The sequence below is a fragment of the Anas acuta genome, chromosome 2 (genome assembly GCF_963932015.1).
Source record: "Anas acuta chromosome 2, bAnaAcu1.1, whole genome shotgun sequence".
In the NCBI taxonomy this organism is placed as follows: domain Eukaryota; kingdom Metazoa; phylum Chordata; class Aves; order Anseriformes; family Anatidae; genus Anas; species Anas acuta.
The window spans coordinates 131,400,777-131,423,926 of NC_088980.1; the positions used below are offsets into that span (position 1 = coordinate 131,400,777).

Consider the following 23,150-nt stretch of genomic DNA (forward strand, 5'->3'; position numbering starts at 1 on the left):
GATAAACAGATGCCACTTTAGAAAAAAATAAAATTGTATCCACACTGTATTTTTATGGCCTGACACAGTAAAATATAAAATAATCCTGAATTAAAATTTGAAAATTAAATTTGAAATTAAAAATTGGTCTTTTGTCTCTCCCTAATCATACTGTCGAAACATGTGGCACAGATGCTGCTACCGTCACGGTACCCTTCATATGATTGTGTTCTTTTTGACATTGAATTGACAGAGAAAGATAATTCTGTAGAACTATCCTAGTAATACTCATCAAACGGTGTATTTTCAGTTGCTTCTCTTTTCCTGTGAATAAGTACTTTAGCAGGTTCGCTGAAGAATAACTTCTATGACTATTTATCATCCAATTTGGAAATGGGTATTTGTCTCCCTGGGTCTTTGTGGAAAAGTCCTTTGGGATTTGATTAAGAGGAATTGAATAAGGAATACACTAAAAAATTGTAAAATATAGTGCAGCATTTAATACTTTTTTGACTATGCTGCAGGAGAGTAATTTTCTCATCTTCTCCCAGCTGTTCAAAAATTATTTGGTAACATCTTTTTTAAATACACGAAATCAAATAAACATATGAGACCAGAAATCAGCTGACTTAAACTTCTTTGGGACAGAATAGCCTGTGATTTTGCATCTGGTGCAGGGAAGAATATGAAAATGATATAAAACGTTGTCACTCCCTTCATCCTTGGACTTAATCACAAAATACTAGTTCTCTAGACAACAGTATTGAGGTAACGGTACCATAATTGCAGGAAAGTCTGATATAATGAGGATGCTCTGGTCATGTAATCTGTATAAAAATAGGAATGTATTAATGTCCCCAAACTGCTTTATATTTTCCTCAAAATGCAGGCTGACTGGCCATCATTATTTCATGATATAGAAGTAAGCATGATGTACCATTTTGGCTAGAAATCTTTACCTGCCCAAAACCTTGAATAGTCTTTCTGTAAGGACTAATGCCTAGGACTATAAGGAATAATGCTTAGGACTATAATGAATAATGTCTTACTGAATCTGATACAAAAAATGAACTACATAGGACATCATAGGAGGCAGGAGAAGCTTAACATTTTGGAGTTAGATTTTCTCCTCTTGCTTTTGCATGAAACAGTTGTGCAAAAATGTCTTGAACTGTCTCATTTCTTAAAAATATATATTTGACGTTTGTTTGTTTTTTCTTCCTCATTGGCTATATCTGCAATCTTCTTTCCAGCAAAACCTGTGAAATATTTTATTCAAGGAAGTGGAAAAGAAAAATTACTGTTCAACCATAAATTAAAATTAGTTTTCTGTCACACTTTCATGCAGAATCTATATACTCTGTCTTGAATTCAAAGTTGTTGTTGTTTAAAATGATAATAATAAAAGTACAGGTTTATTATCAGCACTAGGAAATTCAAAGATCATTTATTTATTTATAACACCCTTTATAAAGGCAGAACCTTTATCTAGCCTGTCTTTATAGCACAAGATATGGTATTTTACTTGGAAATTTGTGCATCAAATTTGGAACTTTGTGGTTGGGTGATAACATATCTCTTCAAACCAAACCAAACCAACCAACCAAAAAAACAAACAAACAAAAAAAAAAACAACACAACACATCTAAAATCAAAGGTTTAAGGTTATAGAGTATCAACTCCCATCCCTTCTCCCCAGAGATATATTTCAGTGGTTAGTTATCCTAGGCATGTTTCCTTCTATAATTATCATTTGCTGACTGGTTTTAATTTGCGTAATTTTTCCTTCACTTGCTGTTGGAGTTCATTATCCTTTTGTCTTTCAGATTAAAAAACCTACCATCAAAAATCTTCTTCCCTTGTGAGTACTTACAAAATGTGATCAAGTATACCTTGTAATTTCTCTTCGATAAGATAAATAAATTATGCCTATTTAATCAATGTAAGGCTGACTTTCAAGACTGTGAAGCACTCAATTTCTGGGTTTTAAACCATTAACACTATGCTTATAACATAATATCGATTAGACAGTATTTTTCAGAAGTAGATTCAGTGTAGTATCCTTTAGAAAATGCAACACCTCCTTCATTACTTTGCAGTAGTCTTCAAAGGGTCTGAAATACTGCCTCTCTGTTTTGTCTGTTCCATTATAAAATGGATATATTAGTATGTCATCTCAGGCCCAAGACTCGTGCTTCCTCTGTCTATGTTGTTAGCACTTGAAGCTTGTTGGGAGAAAGGCAAATGAGTTCAAGAGAGGAAACTCTGTCTAGCCAATTATTTCACAGCTGTGATTGGTAAGATGCCCAGCAATACAGATATTTTTAAGGGACAAGTTGCTGCTGTGTCTACAAGGAGTATGTGGTCCTTGGCCACTTCAGTGTAAAGTAAAAGTAGCTTAGTTTAAACCACCACTGATGAAATCCTGTTCCTGGCCCTGGGTTTGTTGACTTGATGAGCTTAGTGCCTCTCCTTGGACATCCACTGAGCTTTTCAGATAAACCTGGTACACTACGCACATCTAACACTTGAAAGAATTAAAAACATTCACAGCTAGTCCTGTGTTGCAATTTTCTGTGTATTGTACATTCAGAACCTGGTATGTTTAGAAAGTGTCCAGCTCACAGTGTAATTGCTTGGGATGTTATTGAGAGATGACTGTGTAAACTGTCTTTTACCCTTTAATCTGGACATAGACAGGTTCATAGCAATCCCTTTTGTTCTGAAGTCCAAAAGCTGGCATAATTCTGTAAAAAATATCTTTGTTATAACAAGCATTAATGCTTATTAATCATAAGAAGCATGCAAAGGATGACTAGGTATGGTTGTACAGCTGTGAGAGGCATGGTGATCCACAGTTGAGATAAAAAAGAGATTTTTGACTATACCAACCTTTTAATCAGTTGTGCTTTGTACATATCACATGATCTGAACTAAATAGCTACATTCTGAAATGATCCTTGAAAAGATCCTGAAATTGCAAGAAGCATTTTCTATTTATGCCTATGCCTACTGGGCAGTAATAATAACAGTAAAGGAACATTAAAGGAATGACTAAAAATTAGGAAAAAAAATAATATTCATATGCTCTGCAGTGCCATCTACAGTATTTTGGCCAAGACTGAACCACTGAACTAGAAATAGCACATGGTCCATAAAGTATGCGTAAAGTGGAAAGTGTTTTATATATGTAATATATTAAATATATTTAATATATTTAATATATTACATTATTACATTAGTGAGAGACTTACTTGATGATTATTATATTTCCAAATGCTCTTCTCCTGTTATTTAAATATATTTAAATATATTTTCTCAGAAAGGTTTTGAATTGTTTAACCACATCTGAACATAATCAGCAAAGTTAAACTCCCATGTTACTGAAAAAAATGAAATTATACCTTCTTTAGACATATGACATCATTGTGGAAATTACAAACTAACCTGTAACAGCTTTTAAGGTAGATCTATTCAAGTTTTCTTCCTTTGCCTCCTGACTTCAGTCCTTGTCATGCTTGTATTACTTTTTCACAGTTTTCTCCAGGTCTGTGTGAACCAGAAATGCAAGAAATAATACATAGAAGTAAGTTTCATCAAACGATTACAGGAGTCATGACATTAAAAAGATAATGTTTCTTAAAAGATTGGAGTTAAAATTATGAGAATTGGCAGCACTACCCTGAATGTTGAAAAAACAAAACTATTTTGGTTATAAACTAACATTTAATTCTGTTTTAACTGAAGGAGCATAGTACTTGACCTCATAGGAACTCAATTTTTTCATATACTCTGGGAGTAATTTTTCATTTAAAAGTAATATTTTTTATGATTTGGCAACTGCAAATGTTGTAGTCAGAGCACTAATTCTTTTTTTTTTCTTTTCTTTTCTTTTTTTTTTTTTTAGTGCATATATAAGTCTTGCTCTTTAAATACAATACAAGTTATCCATACCGTGTATATTAAAATGCAAAATTTTTATTAATTAAAGTAGGTTTAATTAGGTCTCTAAAAATCTGTTACTGAACAAAGTAAACGGTGAACATTACTAATTAAAAGCTGTTTTTATCATTGCAACTAATGCAGTGTTTTCTTGACAACTAAGTCTAGAAGTCACTTTCAAAAAACATACTTTTTAATTCTTTACTCAGTAATAAGTAGAACACAGCCATTATATATTCACTTACCTGCTTACTATTGTGGAAAATTTTCACAGGAACATGTATGCAAGAACTTGTTTTCCAAGTAATTACTCAAAACCAAAAATAGTTTCCTGTGAAAGATGAGGCCATGTTTTCTGTGGGTTTTGTTGTTTAGTGCTCTCTAAATACTGTAAAACACCAAATTATTTGTAAGGTTTGAGTGGGAAGATTTTTTCCTGTCTCTTGCTTACATACTACCAAAAATACTGAGAACACTGGGTCCCAGTGCAAGGTCACAGCAATTATAATGTTCTTGAATGATGGTAAATTAGAACATGAAGTTGGTCCTTATCACTGTCACACCACATCAGTATAACAGGTAAAGTAAGTTTCCTATGTCACATACCTCAGCAGCCAACTCTAACATTATACCTTAATCAGAAAAGTCCTGGAGATCTAAAGATCTTGTTATCTTGGCAAATTACCTGGATACCAAAGTCAGCTTCAAAATTAACTCACTTCACAAAGGGTATGATCTGCGTGTAAGTCATTAAAAGGCACCTTTCAGCTCCTGGTATTTCCCATGAGCAAACAGCATATACTGGTAGGTATATGTCCACTTTCAGGATGTGCAAAGGCCTGGATTCAGGTCTGTCTCTGGGCTGGTCTGGGGGGAGGGAGGGGAGGACAGGGACGATGACTTCAAACTGAGGTCCTTGATCAGGGTTACCAGATATCAACATGACTTGGCAGTGTGCACCAGCAGGTCGAGGGAGGTGATTGTCCCCCTTGACTCAGCCCTGGTGAGGAGTGCTCCATGCAGGTCTGGGGCCCCCACCACAAGACGAAAGAGCAAAGCCTCTAGCTACATGGGGATAAGGAGCAGTCAGCACAGCTATGACTCTGCCACATGACACAACAATATTCAGGAGACCTGAACTGTTCTGTTCTCAATCTGAGTACATTTAAGAGCAGAGTGACCTCTGTTCAGAGCTCTTAGAGTGGGTCAGAGGAGGGCCACAGAGATGATCAACGGGCTAGAGCACCTCTCCTACGAAGACAGGCTGAGAGCTGGGGCTGTTCAGCCTACAGAAGAGAAGGCTCCAGGGTGACCTGGTCGTAGCCTTTCAATGATAAAAATGATGAATAAGGACTCTTTACTCAGGTGGATAATGATAGGACAAAGGGGAATGGGTTTAAACTAAAAGAGGGGAGATTTAGATTAGAGGTTAGAAGGAAATTGTTCACTCAGAGAGTGGTGAGGCACTGGCACAGGTTACCCAGACAGTGGATGCCCTGTCCCTGGAAATGTTCAGGTTAGAAGAGGCCCTGAGCAACCTGGTCTAGTGGGTGACATCCTTGCCTATGGCAGTGGGGTTGGAATTAGGTGATCCTGGAGGTCTCTTCCAACTCAGGACATTCTATGATTCTATGATATTGCCCATTAGGAGAGAGGCTGGGGCACAGATCTGCAAGAGACTGAGATGAAGGGTTAACTCCGGATTGATTAGGCAAGTTTTGCTGTTTTTTTAATGGTAAACCACAAATGATAATAATACTAATAAATGATAATAATATATGTACAGTATGTGAGTATGTAACACAATAAATATTATCAACTGGAATAAAGTATTTGACACAAATATTTGTAACTATTTTAAACTATGTATTAGCAATCTCCTGTCACCTTCTTTTAATTGTCCTGTCTATAGTTTATGAGTCAATGAATTCAAAGTGATTCTAATAAAGCTGAGACATAGTTTAACCTTTTAAACTTGTATTTGAGCCTTGGGAAAAAAAAAAAAATTACACTTCTTTTTTTGTTTTCTTCTTTTATTCTAGCTGTCTCTTGCATTGGCCTTAAAATCGCAAGAGAGGCATTTCTGTTTGCATGGTCTCACTGAGCCAGCCAAAACCACATAACGATGGAAACCTCACAAGAAAGTCTATTCTTGAAAAAAAAAAAATTAAAAAAAATGCCTGGTTGTCTGCAATGTTTTTCCTTAGCCTGTTATTTCAGGGAAGGGGTGGGAATAGGGATGTTGTTCTTTGGGTAATGTGTGGGTAGTGATTACTATTGCAAAAGCTTACAGCTGGACTGCTTAGCTGACAGAAACAGGGAACAGACATCTGCAAGAGGACAAAAAGGCAGGGGAGCAACCCAAAACCTCTTTTATTTTTTATTTTTTAAAAGAGTCAGGAACAATAGCCAGTTAGGCTGTCAGCAAGTATAAAGCCTGGGAAAAATGCCACCCCATCTTAAACGCAGGGGTGGGCACAGCCTCTAGCTACATGGGGATAAGGAGCAGTCAGCACAGCTATGACTCTGCCACATGACACAACAATATTCAGGAGACCTGAACTGTTCTGTTCTCAATCTGAGTACATTTAAGAGTGGAGCGACCTCTGTTCAGAAATCAAAAAACAGTCCCTAAAAAGCAGACAAACTCTTTGTTGGAATTTCTTTTTCATGTTTGCACGTGTATGAATGTTGCTGTTTTTATTTTTATTTTTTTTTCATAAGTCACTGCTCATCAACCTCTTAGCTCCTTAACATGTCTAGCCATCCAGCTGCAGCTGGCTCAGTAAATACTGGTTTTGAGAAAAATGATCTGACATGACTATTTTGTTCAAGTAAATAAACCTGTAAAATAAACTTAGGCCTTTATTCTTGAACACACTTTTAACCAGATGAAAGTTCTAAGTAATGCTGGATTTATGTGCAGCTCCACTTTACCTTTAAAAATGGAGACTGGAAGTGCTGTTTGGACAGCCTTTCAACACTAGATCATAAGCACAAATATATATATATATATATATATACATATACATAAAAAAAAGCAAAGGCAATTCAATCAAAACACCTCTATAAAGACTAGCTAGACCCTCTATAATTAGAGAATATTAAGGGAATTATGGGGAACAAAGCAGGACAATATATGTGGAAAGATTCTGCTGCTTTAGTTAGTGCTCTCTGTTTTATCTCCTAACTAGAGGGACTGAATGCTGGCTCCAATTGCTGTGACAATGAGGAAAAACAACAGGTGGGCCTTGAACCTTTCGTAGGCTTGACCTTGCCAAGTGAGAAATGTGCTAGGTTCCCATCAAGGATGTTATATTCTGGCTTTGCCTAGCTCAGCTTATGGGCTTTTTGTGTCTGGTGACAGGTGGTTAATTTGTTCCATGTTTGAAATGCATCATTCCCCTTCTTTTTGTATACCTGTACTTTAAATTTACCCCTGCTAACTCTTCATAAAAAAATAATCCTTAGATTGTGTTTCCTCACTGTCCAAGTCATGCTATTGCTAAGGGATTCAGTAAGGGTCTAGAGCTGGCAGCAATAAGAACAGAGGAACCAAGACCACAAGCTAGTCTCAGAAGCAGTGAAATAAGTTTTACCTATATAAAAAGGTAAATGTATATTTACCTGATTTTATCCCTGGAGGTGACTAGTTATGTGTTTCCTAGAACTCAGAAGAGGGGAAGGGCAAAATAAGATACAGGTGAAAGGACTGTGAAGGGCTGATTAAATAGGCATCTAGAAATTACTTAATAAATGTAATTCCCCCAGATTTGTGTGTTCTCTGTAAGAAATCTGTTTCTGCTAAGACTGTTGGCAGGGAAATATAAAAAATAAATAAATAAATTCAAATTATTGAACCAGCCTTGAGCAAGTTGGGCTGGGTTGGAAGGGAAAAAATCATCCCCTGGTCTCAAATCTGAATAAGCTGGCAAAACTGAACAAAGGAATTTCAAACAATAAATTATCAGTCACAAGCACAATAGCATAGAATCACGGAAGAAAATATGGCTGGAAGGGACATCAGGATATTTTCTGGTCCAATCTCCTGCCTTGAGGCAGGATCAAGAACACATATGTCTTTCTTGACATAAGTTTGAATGACATCTTAAAAAAGGACTCCAGTGAAGCTCAGTAGCTCCCCAGGAAACCTGTCCCAAAGCTTCACAATCCTTACCGTTACAAGGTCTTAGTCCTACCTATAACATATTGCTTTCTTTAGCATCTTAGTTTAAGACCTTGAGTTATATAAATAATATGATCATACCAATACACTTAAGGCAATCTTAATAGAGGTGCTTTGGAAGAAAACATGATGCTGAACCACTGAACAGTGGGGCAAATTTTTACATAAATGCAATTCTTCATTAAAAAGTTTTAAAATAATTCATAATTAATTTTCATAAGTTGTATATGATTAGAATGGTTTATATTCTTTGGAAAATGTAAATACAGGGTGTGGGACAGATTCTGCATCTCATCTGTGAGGTGAGCAGTTGATATTACAAGTCACTGAAGAAGTCGAATACTGACTGTAGGATCCAGCAGTTATTAATAGTACTGATGTATAAGAACCTTGCCTCAAAATACACAGAAATGGTTAATTTCACTGAGAACACCAGTATGGAATTAATGATTGAAGAATTTATACAAAACTTATTAATCTGTTTAGAACAATAACCTTTAGTACATTGTTCCTTTCTCCATTATATTTACAACTTTAGATTAACAACAACAAAAAAGTAATCATTGCTCTAATAACAATAAATATGCTTTCTAAATCTCAGAAATCTGTGTTTTAACTGTTTGAGTAAGCATACACCTATATTTGTGAAGTATTAATCAGGAACTAAAAGTTATTTTGACAATCAATGCAGAAATTATGTGTTCCCAAATTTTGCCCATCGTGCACCACAGCAGGAAATGTTAACTTTCTCTCCTGCTCTCCTCCCTACATGGGAAGTTTAAATAAAGAACTGATAAAGATATAATTAAAATCTTGCAATTTAAGTGTATCTCATGAATTATTAAAATTTTGCTCCTTCATATCTTTTTGTAATTATTCTGCTATATTCCTCCAGCTCTTCCAAGTACACTTCACAGGGCCAGACTGACACCTAAAGGGGCCATCTGCAAACCTCAGATAAGGACCATGGCTCAACCTACAGCAGCTGTAGAGTGGGTGGGAGAGGGGAAGACTGAAGCTTTGGGGCTCTGGGAATGTCTTGGCGCTCCAGGGTGATGCCTGGTAACATGCAGGAGAGCAAATGGATTTCCTTATTTGGGTTTAATATATGGACCTATATCTTGATCAAATTTAGCAGAATGAAACCTTCCTGAGACAGATGATGCCAATGTTGAAATGTGATCCTCTGCAATAAATTCCTCAGTCCTGGAGTGTGTTAGAGTCCTGGACTTCTATCCTTTTGTAAAAGTGCTTGCTTGTAGGGATGAGTCAAAGGCTGTCATCTGTAGAATTTTCTTGATTCTCACGTGGAGACCTATGGGAACTGAAAGTAGCTCCTCAACCTGGTGGTAGTGTCTGGACAACGTGTGGGCCCATTGCTCCCTGAGGACCAAGAGCGTTAAGGGCTCCCCATGGGGGCATCAGGTCAGGGTCTGGCAGCCCATCCTGTCCCACCACCACAGCTAGGAGCTGGGCAGCTTGGGGCACAGGCACAGGCCTATCTCTTAGCATCAGGGACAGTCCCTGAGGTCAGGGACAGGCTGAAGCCAGGCTAGTCCCCTCAGGTGGGCCTGGTTCTGCAAGGCCCTTGGCTGTGCAGGGCAGAGCTGTGGGGACCTGGAGACTAGCCCATCTGTAGCCTCACCGGTTACAGTCTGACCACTCTGAGGCTGGCATGGGGTCATGGGCCCAGGCAGGATGGGGGAGTGGGGGAGTCCCAGGGTTTGGCAGAGACAGGCCAGGGTGGCAGGGCCTTCCAGGCCTTGACAGTAAGTTTTAGTTTTGTTCTTTCATCTCAAGCTGGAAAAAAAAATAAAAAAAAATCTTGCCCCATTGTCAGTTCTGTAAACAATCCATGGTTTGGTCTTACTTAATGTCAACAAGAAAATGTTCAAATTGCACTGCAACACAAAAACAGTGCTCTGCCTCAAGTGCTTTTCAGCTTCACATGACACTTGTATTTCCTCAGAACACAAGTCTCTCTCTAGGGCAGCTCTGCCTTAAATATGTTATTAGTCAGTAATCCTAGCAGCACACATGCTGAATTTTAAGTGTGTTTAGCCTCAATGAGTTCAATAAGGCTAGTGGCTTAATAAATGTGCACTAAACATCATAGTGCTCATGGGGTAAAGGTCTTCAAGTAAGTATGCACTCCATGATGGGGAAACAGTCTCTTAACACTAAGACCCTGCCTTGTTTTACTGATCTGCTGGAGAACTTGGTGGGACTATGATTCCTTTCTTTCATGGGATTAGGCTTCTCTTTAATAAGACAAAGCATTCGCACCTACTGGCTTTGAGCACATACTTGCCTTCACCTTCCTTTGTCACGAACACAAAGAGGTTTTGGATAGAAGAGTGGTATCTCAGAGTTTCCATTTAAGTTTTGAATTGTTCTCTGGAAAAGCTTTTATACCCTCACTACTTCTTAAATTGGATGGCAAAGTTTAGGAGCCTAACTCATGAGAAGGAATGACTATCCCCCTACCGACTCACTGAGATCCGATCTGAGACTTTTACCAGCAGGATCCTCAGAGAAAGGAGCAGAGCTGTTAGGTTTTATCCGCAGCAAATTGCTTTCCTGTCTGGGGAGCAAAGGAGAGCTGGGGGCAGAATTGTGCTTTGAGTGTCTCCTGGCTAAAATTCGATAGTAATGTCTTATGTTTCCTTTGAGAAGTGCTGATGAGAGTCGGTTAGTGTTTCCTTTGTTCACAGAGAATATTGGTGATCTTTGTGCTATATTATATATAAAAATTAAAAATAAAATAAAATAAAATAAAATAAAATAAAAGCTTATTTGTGTTATTGGACTAACTTTGCCTGTGTAAACTATTCCTAGTTTGTTATTACTGGTTTACTTGCATAGCTAAAACTTTTAAACATTACCTAATCTAAGACGTATGAATCTTCTGCTGTCGTATATTTTACTGGTTACTTATAATTCTTGCTTGTAGCTCTTTCTGAAAGTTTCAAGACAGCCCTCTAAGTTGAATATTTTCTGTGACAAAATTCGTAATGGGAGACATACATGGAATATATTTATGTCCACATGGATGTTTCTACATGCAAACAGCTGATAAAGCAGAAATATTTAGGGGTGTGAATTATTGTGGAGAAAAGATGCCAGACAAAAAGTTTAAGCCTTACATAATCCACTCTATTGAGTCAGGGCTGATAGGTAGAGCTCTCCCATGATTATATAAGAAAAATAATAATGCTTTTACACTACAAAATATTAATAAGCAAGTATAGCAAACAGAAGCACAAGACAGAGTCTAGGATATTTTTAACCATGTGGAAATGACCTTTTAGTTACATAAAGCATTCCAGTAGATACAAGCATTCATTCCCTTAATGTGTTCTGACATTATACATACAAAGTATTTGTTCAGTGTCTTATTTTACAATTTCCTGCAACTGGAAATGCTACTAACCTAGGTTTTCTTTGTTGTCTCTTTAGAACAACCTCTCAATTATTTTAAATACCAAACATCTGGGCTTTATAAACAAAAACCATCTAGGTAACCTTTGTGTATACAGTTTTGTATGTGATAATCTTTGACCATAATCTTGTCTTCCTGTCTTTTTTCTTTTTTTTTTCTTTTTTTTTTTTTTCTTTTTTTTTTTCCCCCCCAAGATACAGAAAAAAAAAAAAAAAAAAAAAAAAAAGAAAAGAAAAGGAAGTCCCTCTCTGGTTTATACTTGGTACTCAGTTAAAACAGAAGTACTTTTCATACTAATTGTTTCTGAAACAATGCACTAGTTATGCTGAAACATTCCACATCATCATGAGAATAGTACCACTGCAGATTAAATTTAACTGGCTTTATTGTTCAAACATTCACTGGTTCTGGTTTCCAATTTTCTGTTCCCCCTTAAGGTACTTTTAAAATTCCATATAGATTCCAAGGTCTGACACAAAATGCTGGAAGGATAAGTAAAACAAATCACCACATCTAAGCAAACACTTCTTGGTTAAAGTAGTCAGCTTGAGCACATGAAGTCCAGTTTTAGTTTTTAACTCAGCCTAAAAGAATTTAAATTTTCACTTACCTTCTGGGGTATTTATAGGGTATCCCTTTCCATTTCTACCAGAGTCTATTTCACTTGGCATGAAATGTTGAAATACTGAAGTGAGGACTGGAGCATAGGCTTCACCCTTCTAGATACGTCTCTTCTGTTTTACAATTCTTCATTCTGTCTTAATGAATATTTACTGTTTTCTGTGAAGGGAAATGGTTTAATAATGGTAAGTAGGAGAACACTGTGTGAAACTACCCTAATATCAGATTTCAGAGCACTCACTGTGAAGTAAGAGCTGAGTGTTTAAGTCCTCAGTATCTTCCTAAGACCTAGCAGGCCAGTAGAAATTCCCAGACAAACAGATATTAGCCATTGTGATACCTTCTCTGAAATCCAGAAGGTTTTCCACAGACAACCATAAGCAGAGACAATCACCCCCTTCCAGGTCTCAGTAAGCTGTTTCTCTTTCTGTGAGGAGGAGAATTAAGCTTTGCTTTTTTTTTTTTTTTTTTTTTTTTTTTTTTTTTTTTTTTTCCCTCTGGTATTTTGTACTAACTGGTTTAAGCATCTCATCTATTAACAAGTTGGCTTTTATGGATCCCTGTCTTAAAATTTAGCTTTGCACATACACAGAGAGCTGTTTAGCTTGACTTATTGGGATGCCTGCCTTGAAACAGCAGGGCACAAGAAACTGCAATGCTGTATCACATTATTTTAAAATCTTTTGTGGCTTCACTGCTCATACCTTTCATTCATTTTTGCACAGCCTGGGATGGACTCCAGCAGCTCAAAACTCTAGCGTAATTTGGCTGACAAAAATAAATTGCAGGAGCTGCGTTCCAAGGGATGCCTCCTGCCCAGAAAGCTGTTGCTCCAGTTCCAGCTCTGTGACAGCTGCACCACTGTATCCTTAACAGTGTCTGAGACAGCAGTCTCCGGGGAGAGCCATCTCACCACTACACACCTCAGGGGAAAATCTTGTCATTCCTCAGTTCCCAGAGCAGACCCAAGCATGCTTCTCTATTTATATGAACCACGTACAGGTCCGTGGCTTTCTGTGCACCTGCGCTTTGCTTCAGGGACCCAAGAGATTGGCCATCGGTACTTTCATTTAGCAGTTTAAATGAGGCATTCCAATTTGTGGTGGGGGATGTGGGAAGGATTTTTTAAACTTGCCATATGTGCATATTTAACCGCATATAAACTGTGTTTCACTACAAGCAAAAGTGGGACATTTCTTAGTTGTGTATAGATGACAAATGTGAGCTTGTTCTGCTCCTGCTGATTTTCCTGAGACATGTTCATGGGGCCATATTATTGTGATACTAACCCTGAGATAACATATCTTGCCTCTGAAAAAGTTTTTGCCTTTAAGCCTTGTCTTAAGTCAATATCTTGACTGTAACTATATGTCTTTCACATGACACAGGAAATGGTTAGTATAGGCCCCATAGGCCCACCAGATGTACACACAGTTTTTGCTAAGTTTCCTTCTTACCTGAAATAGAAGTTGTATTCTACTAGGCAGCCATGAGCACCTGCCCCTCTACCCCTTCCGCCTCTCCCCCCCCCCCCCCCCCCCCCCCCCCCCCCCCTCCGGACTCTTTATCTGTCAGACTTTTTTCTTTTTTTTTTCTTTTCTTTTTTTTTTTTTTTTTTAATTTGCCCTGTTTAAACTGGCTTTGATGCTCCTCCCCACGAGAGCTTGTTTGAAGAATTAGGGTTCCTTGCTGTAACAAGTGTTTCTTAATGATGATAAAATATGTAAACTCTTAGTCAATTATTAAGGCTTCATCCTCATTTCTCTCACTGAATGAGAGCACTGAAACTGTCTGATCCCAGAAATAAATGGCATTTTGGGATAAAGATTAAATATACAATTAATGCAGAAATTTATGGTTATAGTTTGTTAGACACAAAGAAGCAGTGATTGTGTTATATAGTGTTCCATTTATATATATTGCCAGTAAGTGTCAGGTACATCACATTGCTCATGAGATGAAATGAATGACAGTTTTACAGTGACACTGGTGCATCTAGACTCAGTTTTCTTGGACTGTCTCTGCAGGCACAGTCAATAAGTGCTTTTTTACCAAACAATTGATCCAGTGAACCTCAAATCTGCTTTGAAACACTTTCTGCTACTTCATTTCTGGCTAATTTTTTGAACAGCAACTGCCAAATGAGCTGAAATGTGCTGAAAGATACAAAAGCTTTCAGAGAATGCAAATCCTAAATGCTATCTGGTTTTAATATTTAAGAGTCTTCTTTAAATTAAACTACTTTCTAACATTTTTTTGTTATATTTTGTCTGTCGTTAATTGACCATTCAATTCCTACTGCATATTTTCAGGTTATTTTTGTTGCTTTCATAAATGCTCCATGCACTGTCTATTGGTAATCTAATCAGCACTAACAAAGAATTTTTTCTTTGCACCAATTTGTCCTTATTCAAAAGTGTGCTAAACTCTTAATGGGAAATTACAGTTCAATCTCAACATGTTGCTCATCTTTTCTTCCCTCTCTGCCTATGTAATTGCACGAGAGGGTAGGTATGCCTACAACTCAGTGTTCCAAACAACATCTACTTTGAACTGTCTGAAAGAACCATTTATCTTTTTCCTCCCAATAAACTCTATAAGTTATCTGAAATGTCACTACATTGTCAGAAAGATAGGCAGAAATCAAAGACTTTTGTAAACATTTCCTGTTTTCATGTCATTTCAATAATGCCTTTTGAAATACACGTAGCAAACTACATTCTAATATCATATCTGTGCATTTATTTATTCTAGGTATCCAGAAATTAAACTGGGGGCAGATCAATACAGAATATTGCATAGTTTGACTGATGGGCCAATATGATTTTCTTGAGGAATTCTGTGCTTAGAAGACAGGAAAAAAATGTATTCGATAATATAGTCATTATTATATTATAATGTCTAGCACTGGTATGTAACTGAAAACCATATGAAAGATTGTAAACAGCCAGAATGAATGCAAAACAGAAAACAACATGAGTAAGCCAAGACTATCCTATTTTGTACAATTTTGTGTGTTTATCAATTCTACCAGATTCTACCAGATACCTGACCAGAGCTGCTGCTGCCTAACATGTGAAATGACATTGAAAGTATACAAACATTCAGTAATACATAAATAAGTGATTATGCATCTATCTTGCTATTTGAATTAGATAAAAGCAATTTAAATGAAATGCTGTGCTCATGATTTCAAGTACTTCAGAAAGAAAAGATACATAATGTAATGGATGGAATTTCTTCACTAAAAATAACCATCCCTTCACAAAATTATGCTGTTAGACTGTTCTCTAAAAATATATATACATTCAATATTTAGAGTTTGGATGTATAATGCTATACATGCATTTTGAAGGCACTCATCATTGGAGCAAGTGATAGTAAAGATAATATATAGAGCATGAATGTTTTCCTTTGATGGTTTCCTACAGGAAATGTTTTGTGCTTCCAGAATGAATGGGTCTACTGTTCTGTGTTTTGTTAGTCAGACACTAAAACTGATCTTAATCAAGAAAAATCCAGGGCCAGTTGCCTAACAGCATTTTTAAAAATCCAAGTATATTGTGTTAACCAGGACATAGTCACATGCTCATTAATTCCTCCAAATAACATTCATAGCTTTGTGGGGATTATTTTTTTTTTCTGAAGAAGAATGTACAGTTATGATTCTTCTTTTTCATATTTGTCCATGTTTTTACTAATACTATTACTTTTTATTACAGTTTGAATCAATTTGCCCAGTATGGATATACAGTGTTATCGATCATAGTATTAGACACTCGATGAATATATAACAGAAGTAATACTTTGACAATTTTAGGTAGTGACCATATATTATTACCTAATTTATTTTTATTGATATTACTATAATTTTATTGGATTGATTTAAAGCCACTCTTCTCTATAATTCAGATTGAGACAAAGATTCATATTTGTCCATTTGTCCCCTGAAGAAAAAAGAAAAAAAAAAAAAAAAGGCTCTGAAAAAGGCTCTGCTGTAGACATGTCCTGCACAGTAAACAACAATGACAAATCTTTTATTTTTCCTGTACTACTCACCTGTTTTTGAGTTCTCTCATCACACTTCAATTATATATTAGCCCTCAAAGTTAAGGGTGGTGGGTTTTGTTGTTTTTGTTGTTTGGTGTATTTTTATTTTCATTTTTATACATTTCTGGGTCTGATGTCATTCAGTCACTTAATAAATAATTTTCTTGTATTACCATAAGAACCTGAGTACACCGAAGCTGTAAGGAAAAACTGCAAAACTGAAAAATTCTAATATGTCATTTATATCTCATTCATTTAATACAATATAATAAAATGATTAAGCTACAATAAAATTTTGTTGATGGTGGTGTTTGTAGTAATTATTATAGCTGCATGCAATGAAACTTCACAAGCTACCTGCATTTAATCTGCCATGGGATGAACAATCTTATATGCAACATCCAGTGCAAAGACTTCCAGCTCTTACTGGATTTCTCCTTGAGTTGTGTCATATTTGCAGGCCATATGGTTTTGTTCCCTCTCTGTTGTCCTTATTAATGCATTTTATTCTTCTCAACATTATTTATTCTTCTCAGCATTAGAGGACTGAGAGTCCCATAGATATCCTGTTCCAAAAACTAAAAGTACAAATATATCTGATCTTTTTAAAAAAAAGAGTGGAAGAAGTGTGCCTTCTGAATATTACAATGTAAAGGGGATTAGATAGGGTATTTTATGAAATCCTAGACTATACGCAATGCTTTCTTGTTCAGGTTGCATTAACTGCTGTGATGGCCTTTACTCCAAAATTATTTCATTTTAATAATTAACTAGCAAAAGCAATTGGTTTCCCTAAAATATTTCAAAGTACTTCCCAGTAGCATTTTTTTGAGTCGGTACTGAGACTCTTCCATAACAGGACAAAAGATAATAAAACCTTGATGCAGTTTGATGGGCCATTAGTATATCCTGAAAATGCTGCATTGGGATTTTTGACATTATATGTTATGACATAAGGATATTTTTATGGAGATTCCCTGCATGATATATTGTAATAATCTCTAAAGCCTTTGCAGTATATATGGCAGTCCAGAGCATTATGAAGCTTCAGTTAGACAGCATCAAGTTGCAAGCCTGAATTTGGGTATCTTTCTTAGTACTTGTCAAACATATGCCACTGTTGATGTAGACTTCCAATGCATACTAAACACTACATACTAAGCACGTGATATATACCAGCTCACAGTATTTATTTGAGTCAGTCAAATCATGGAGTAAGAAACTATTAATTCTAAGATAGGAGGAAGAGTCATGCTCTGAAATAAACCAACCTGAGAAGATTCTGAACATGAAATGGCCAGAAATTGCCTGTCTCAGCCCCATGAAATTGTACTTTATGACTCAGCCACTGACTCTACCATTAGGTGACGGAAGAAAGATGAGGATGAGAATTACAAGAAGTCTGTGAACTGCATCTGTTGCCAGCTTGAAGGTTATGTTGTTTTAAAGGAATCAAAATCTTTTATTGTAGAGGGTACAGTTAATGAGTCCGGGGGAGAGCAGCAGAGTTTGTTCAATGACGCTGATTCGGGAAGTTGATTCAACTGGAAACTAACAGCAAAAAATACATACAGATATATGTATATATATATACATACATATTAGTTTCGGGCCAGATCTGTTCACTGAACCATGTGAGCACCATTACCAGCATGAGGGAGAGAACTGATATACAGCAATCTTGACTTAGTATGAATTAAGCTCCTGTGGAGCCAAATCCTGAAAGTATCTCTTTGCACAGCCTGAAATGCTGGGATTATTTTTATGAACTCAGGACCCTCCAGCTATGATAATTCAGCCTTTGGATCATAACTGAGTCACACTCTTTTCTGGAATATAATTCTTGCAGTGGACTGATTAGTCCACTGACTGCACTGTTCTCCTCTCTCATATTTGTCCAGTCTTGCCTTTTAGCTCACTAAGGAAAAAAAATCAGGAAATTCTGTATAAATTAAGAGTACTTTTTTGATACAACAGAAGAGGCTCAGATGAAAACATCAATTCTGAGATTATTTTACAAAATAAATAAATAAATAAATAAATAAAATCAATTGTTCATGTTGCAGACTATAGAAACTATATACAGTTCCCATTATGAACACATAGCATAAACTCAGTCCCCGGTAAAAAGAATGTGGCTCATGTGCTATTGAAATCAAGTCATCTGGGAATTCATATATTTTTCCATGTTTTCTAGAATGTGCAAACATACTAAATATAATACATTCAGGTGTTCATGCAGAAGTGGTAGTCACTGTAACACTTTTGCAAAATCAAAAATTGCAAAGTCTTCATTCATTCTACTCAATAGATAAAGCTAAAAAAAGATATGTAGCTCACCAGCCTCTGTTATAAAAAAAAAAAAAAAAAAAAAAAAAAAATTTAAAAGATTAAAAATCACCCTAAAACATATAGGCTGTTTTCACAGGAAGCTGGCACCTGGCTGTGATAGATCTATAAATAATACCCTGTGATCTATAAATAATACCCTGTGATCAAGTTAGACATTAAGCAGATTAGTATTCAAAGTAAATGGTTTATCTGAGTTTTTTTAATAGTTGCTCCAAGAGTGGATAAAAGTAACCTAGTGTCTCCCTACTAGTTCACTTTATGATATCTGAGCCCACAATTTGTGAAAGAATCTCTCAATATATGTATATTTAAAGTATTGATCCAAGCACTGTCTGCAATTTGGATCCCTAAACTGACAAATTTCTTATGTTTTATCATTAAAAAATAATACTACTAATAAAATAAAGCTGTTTTTAAACTAAATGCATCATCTCAAGCTAAATACAAATTAAATTCAAAATAAGACTTTAGTTTTAGTGGGCTGGTTTTCATTCTAGTTTTATACTGGAGTCATTCCTTTGATTTACTCCAATGTGAGACCAGTATGGGGACCGTTTTCTGCAGTGTGCTGCGGCTTTACCCTTTTAATATTAATGACAAGCAAAAGCTGGAGTGTAATTTACCTGAGTGAATTATTGCTTTATAACAAACAAACATGCTGAAATGACTTAAAGAGATTTTGAACCAGCATTTCTGTGGGTAGGGGGTCCTATTAATTTTGAAAACAAAAGTCCATGGGATGTATTAAAAATGAATTACCACTTCATTTTCACTATTGGAATATTAATGTATATGCACACATTTTCTTTTTTGCTTTGGAAACATAAAGAAAAATATCACATTACATGGGAATAAGTAGGCAAGTAGGTTTAATCTGTGAACAAAAGGGATTCAGAAGCATGAGCTGTTAAAAAAAGCAGGAAAGGAATAAAACACTAAACTAATCATATATGAACAAAGGACTTGAAAAGTAATGGCAAATTAATAGGTTGAATCTGTATGTTGGGGAAATAGAGGCTTTAGAACGGGGTGTATATCATTTGGATCTTCCAAAAATATGATTTCAATATCTCTCACTCTTGTGTTCTAAGATCTTTTGGAGATGATGTTGATCAAGACAGTCAGCCATAAGGAACTGACAGTAATTGAAATGATTAAAATAACTAAAAAGACAAACGTCCTGGTGGAAGTTTAGTAAAGAAAGAAACTAATTTTTTTGAAAGGTGACAAGATTTGGGTGTGCACTCCAAGTAAGTATTAGATATCAAAGGTCTCTTTATTATTCCTTATGTGCTTAAATCACAGGAAAAGGTAGGGTATATGTACAGAAGAAGAATACAAAACAAAGACAACATTTTTGTTGTCTTTTCATCTGATTGCCCTTTGACTTTCAGTGTATATCTGAATAGCTATACTGAAATTAGGAGAGTTACATTAATTTAATTCCATATAGACTTAAGTACATACAATTAAGTTTCCCTTATACATATGGAACCTAATTGAGGGGAGATGTCATAGACAAGCTGATGCCCAAGGAGAAAGAGCTGATAACCAAAGCTACTGAGGAAAGGTCAGGCCAGGAATAAGGAACATTGAGAGTGCAACAAGAGTGTCCAAGACTACAAAGCTTTTTAACTTCAAAAAAAAAGTTAAAGAGAGAAGTAACAGTAAACAGAAACCACAAAGTGAATCCTTGATGAACAGAAAGGAATAGAAAAGGCAGTGTTGTGACAGGCAATTTTGGTAGGACGTAAGACATTCAGGAATTATGTTTCTTTCTCCCAGTAGGAAAACCTTAGCTGTATTAACTAGGAATCTGGCACACTTGTTAAGTACACCAAATTAAATAGTTATGACACACATCTATGCCTGAAATGTGTATACTACTGTTTGTCCATCGATCTCACTGTAATCTCTAGCTGGAGTTCTTTATCATTATTCTTGTTCACTAAAAGAAAAATGATGATTCAAGTTAACATTTTCGTTCAGTTTTGACTTGCAGTCTGGTTTCACAGCCTAAGAACTCCTTCCTTCCACTATCGTTTCTTCTGGACTCTTCTGGGACTCTGCAGAGTATAGGGCCTTGTCTGATGGTTCAGTGTCAGGTTTCTCACCACTGCTGAGGAAACGTAGCTTGAACTAACTGCATACCTGCTGTGACATATGCCTTTGAATATGCTGGAAAACTGTAGGAAGTTAGAATGAAATACATCCTTTACAGACTTTTACTTCTCTTCATTCAAAAGCAGATATTGAGCAATTTGTTTTAACACTTCTTACAGCCCTATGGGAACATTGAGGACAAGTCACGGTATACTTCATTCATTCACAAGACAAGAAGTCTTGTGACACTGATCTGTATGTTCCTTTTACTGATAATGTTCCTTCACAATGTTCCACTAACACTTCAGTGTTTCTTTTTTCAGGAGTTCAAAGTATATGGAAGGCATTAGTATGCAGTAAAGATGTATGTATTTTCTGAACTTTGGCAGAGAAAATGAATAGAGGTGTTTTTTCTTATTGTTGTTGTTGTTTTTCTTCCTCTAACAGGTATTTTTTTTAAACCGTCAGAGCACAGGTTCTGAAACTAATCAGGCTGAACTGAATTTGCCAAGAGGAAAATCATCAGGACGAAAAGGATGACTTAAATAGGAAGTATGCACAATAATTAGATGCACGGATGCCTGCCTACAGACTAGTTAATCACAAGATGTGTGGTTTCATGAGGAAAAAAATATCTTTCTTTTATTTTTCATACCGTCCTAACCTCCAAATGTCACCCAAAAGCCATCTGTACAGTTGTTTTATGAGTAATGTCATATGAGTGTGACGAAAACCTAATAAGCCTTTGGGGACTCTGATGTTTCATCCTCAGTAAAATATAAAATCATCTTTTATAAGCCTTGTTTATAGGTTACAGGTAGAACTTCCTTTCTTCCAGTCAGAAGGTCAGCAACATAAATCAAATGGATTTGATGTGTTTTACATTCTGAGGTATAAACTTTTTAGAATAGGCTTTGAATATAAGAAATTAAAGAGTAAATACTGATTCTAAGAATTTGGGGACATAGTGGGCTGTATGTCTACTATGCACAGCTACTTAGAAAAAAAACAACAACTATTTACTGTGTATGAGAAGTAGTCTCAGTTGCATATAAGTCAGTGAAATGAAAACAATGACATAATTAAAAAGCAAATAATACAAACATTTTTGCTGGAGGTAGTCCAAGGCCATATGACACAATGTTGCGGATGACACCAAGTTGGGGAGTAGTGTTGATCTGCCAAAGGACAGAAAGGCCCTGAAGAGAGACCTGGACAGGACGGGTCAATGGGCAGAGGCCAATAGGAGGTTCAACATGGCTAAATGCCGGATCCTGCACTTCGGTCACAGCAACCCCATGCAACACTACAGGCTTGGGGCAGAGTGGCTTGAGAGCTGTTCAGGGGAAAAGGATCTGTGAGTGTTAATTGATGCTCACCTGAATGTGTGCTGGCAGTGTGCCCAGGTGGCCAAGAAGGCCAATGGCATCCTGGCTTGTACCAGTAGTATAGCCAGCAGGACCAGGGAGGTGATTGTCCCCTTGTACTAAGCGCTGGTGAGGCTGCACCTCGAGTATTGTGTTCAGCTTCGGGCCCCTCAATACAAGAAGGACATCAAGGCCCTGGAGCATGTCCAGAGAAGGGCTACAAAGCTGTTGAAGGGCCTGGAACACAAGTCCTATGAGGAGCAGCTGAGGGAACTGCGGTTGTTTATTCTGGAGAAGAGGATGCTCAGGGGAAACCTTATTGCTCTCTACAGCTACTTGAAAGGAAGGTATGGAGAGCTAGGGCAGCCTCTTCTCGCAAGTAACTAGTGATAGGACTGGAGGGGCTGGCCACAAGTTGTGGGAGGGGTGGTTTAGATTAGAAATTGGGAGACATTTCTTCTCAGAAAGAGTAGTCAGACATTGAAAAGGGTTGCCTAGAGAGGTGGTGGAGTCACCATCCCTGGGGGTGTTTAAGGAAAGGTTGGATGTGGTGCTTAGGGACATGGTTTAGTGGGAGATACTGGTGTTAGGGTGATGGTTGATAATCTTGAAGGTCTTTTCCAACCTTAATGATTCTATGAATCTATGATCCTATGAAGAGCTCAAAATTGGCAACCAGAACCTTTAACTAATTCCATCATAATAGCACTTTACTGTCCTATGTTTTTTGTTTGTTTGTTTGTTTTCCTAAAGTAATAGATAGGCCAGTAACCAAGAAAATATTGTCACAGCTAGCAATTCATCCATTTTAGCTCTTTCTTTTCATGGAAGATGACAATCTGATGAGAAAAGTGGCAAGCTGGTAAGACCAACAGAAAGGTGAAATTCAAAGCTACAGTTCAAAAACATTAATTGCTACCTACACTCTAGCAGGATGTAACCAGTATCTCCTTTCTTTGCACCGTCTGTTTCATTGTTTGTCATCTTCTGTAGGATACTTTTTCAATAATACACCAAATGCACTTAGAATAATTGTCCCTGAAATTATCACAAAGGGTTTTAGCTAGGAATGTTTGTCTTTGATTGAATTCTATGATTATACTTGGAA

At 36.6% G+C, this 23,150-nt stretch overlaps 1 long non-coding RNA gene across 1 annotated transcript in view; it reads right to left on the bottom strand.

The window, feature by feature from the left end:
* The window catches only part of LOC137851827 (uncharacterized), an 83,255-nt gene extending 70,930 nt beyond the window's left edge, over nucleotides 1-12,325 (bottom strand). Inside the window, exons 1-2 of the long non-coding RNA XR_011093507.1 lie at nucleotides 12,160-12,325; nucleotides 3,427-3,528 (exon numbers count right to left, since the gene is read on the bottom strand). This is a non-coding gene — a long non-coding RNA (uncharacterized lncRNA). The remainder of the gene's footprint in view (nucleotides 1-3,426; nucleotides 3,529-12,159) is intronic.
* Between the last annotated feature and the right edge of the window lie 10,825 nt (nucleotides 12,326-23,150).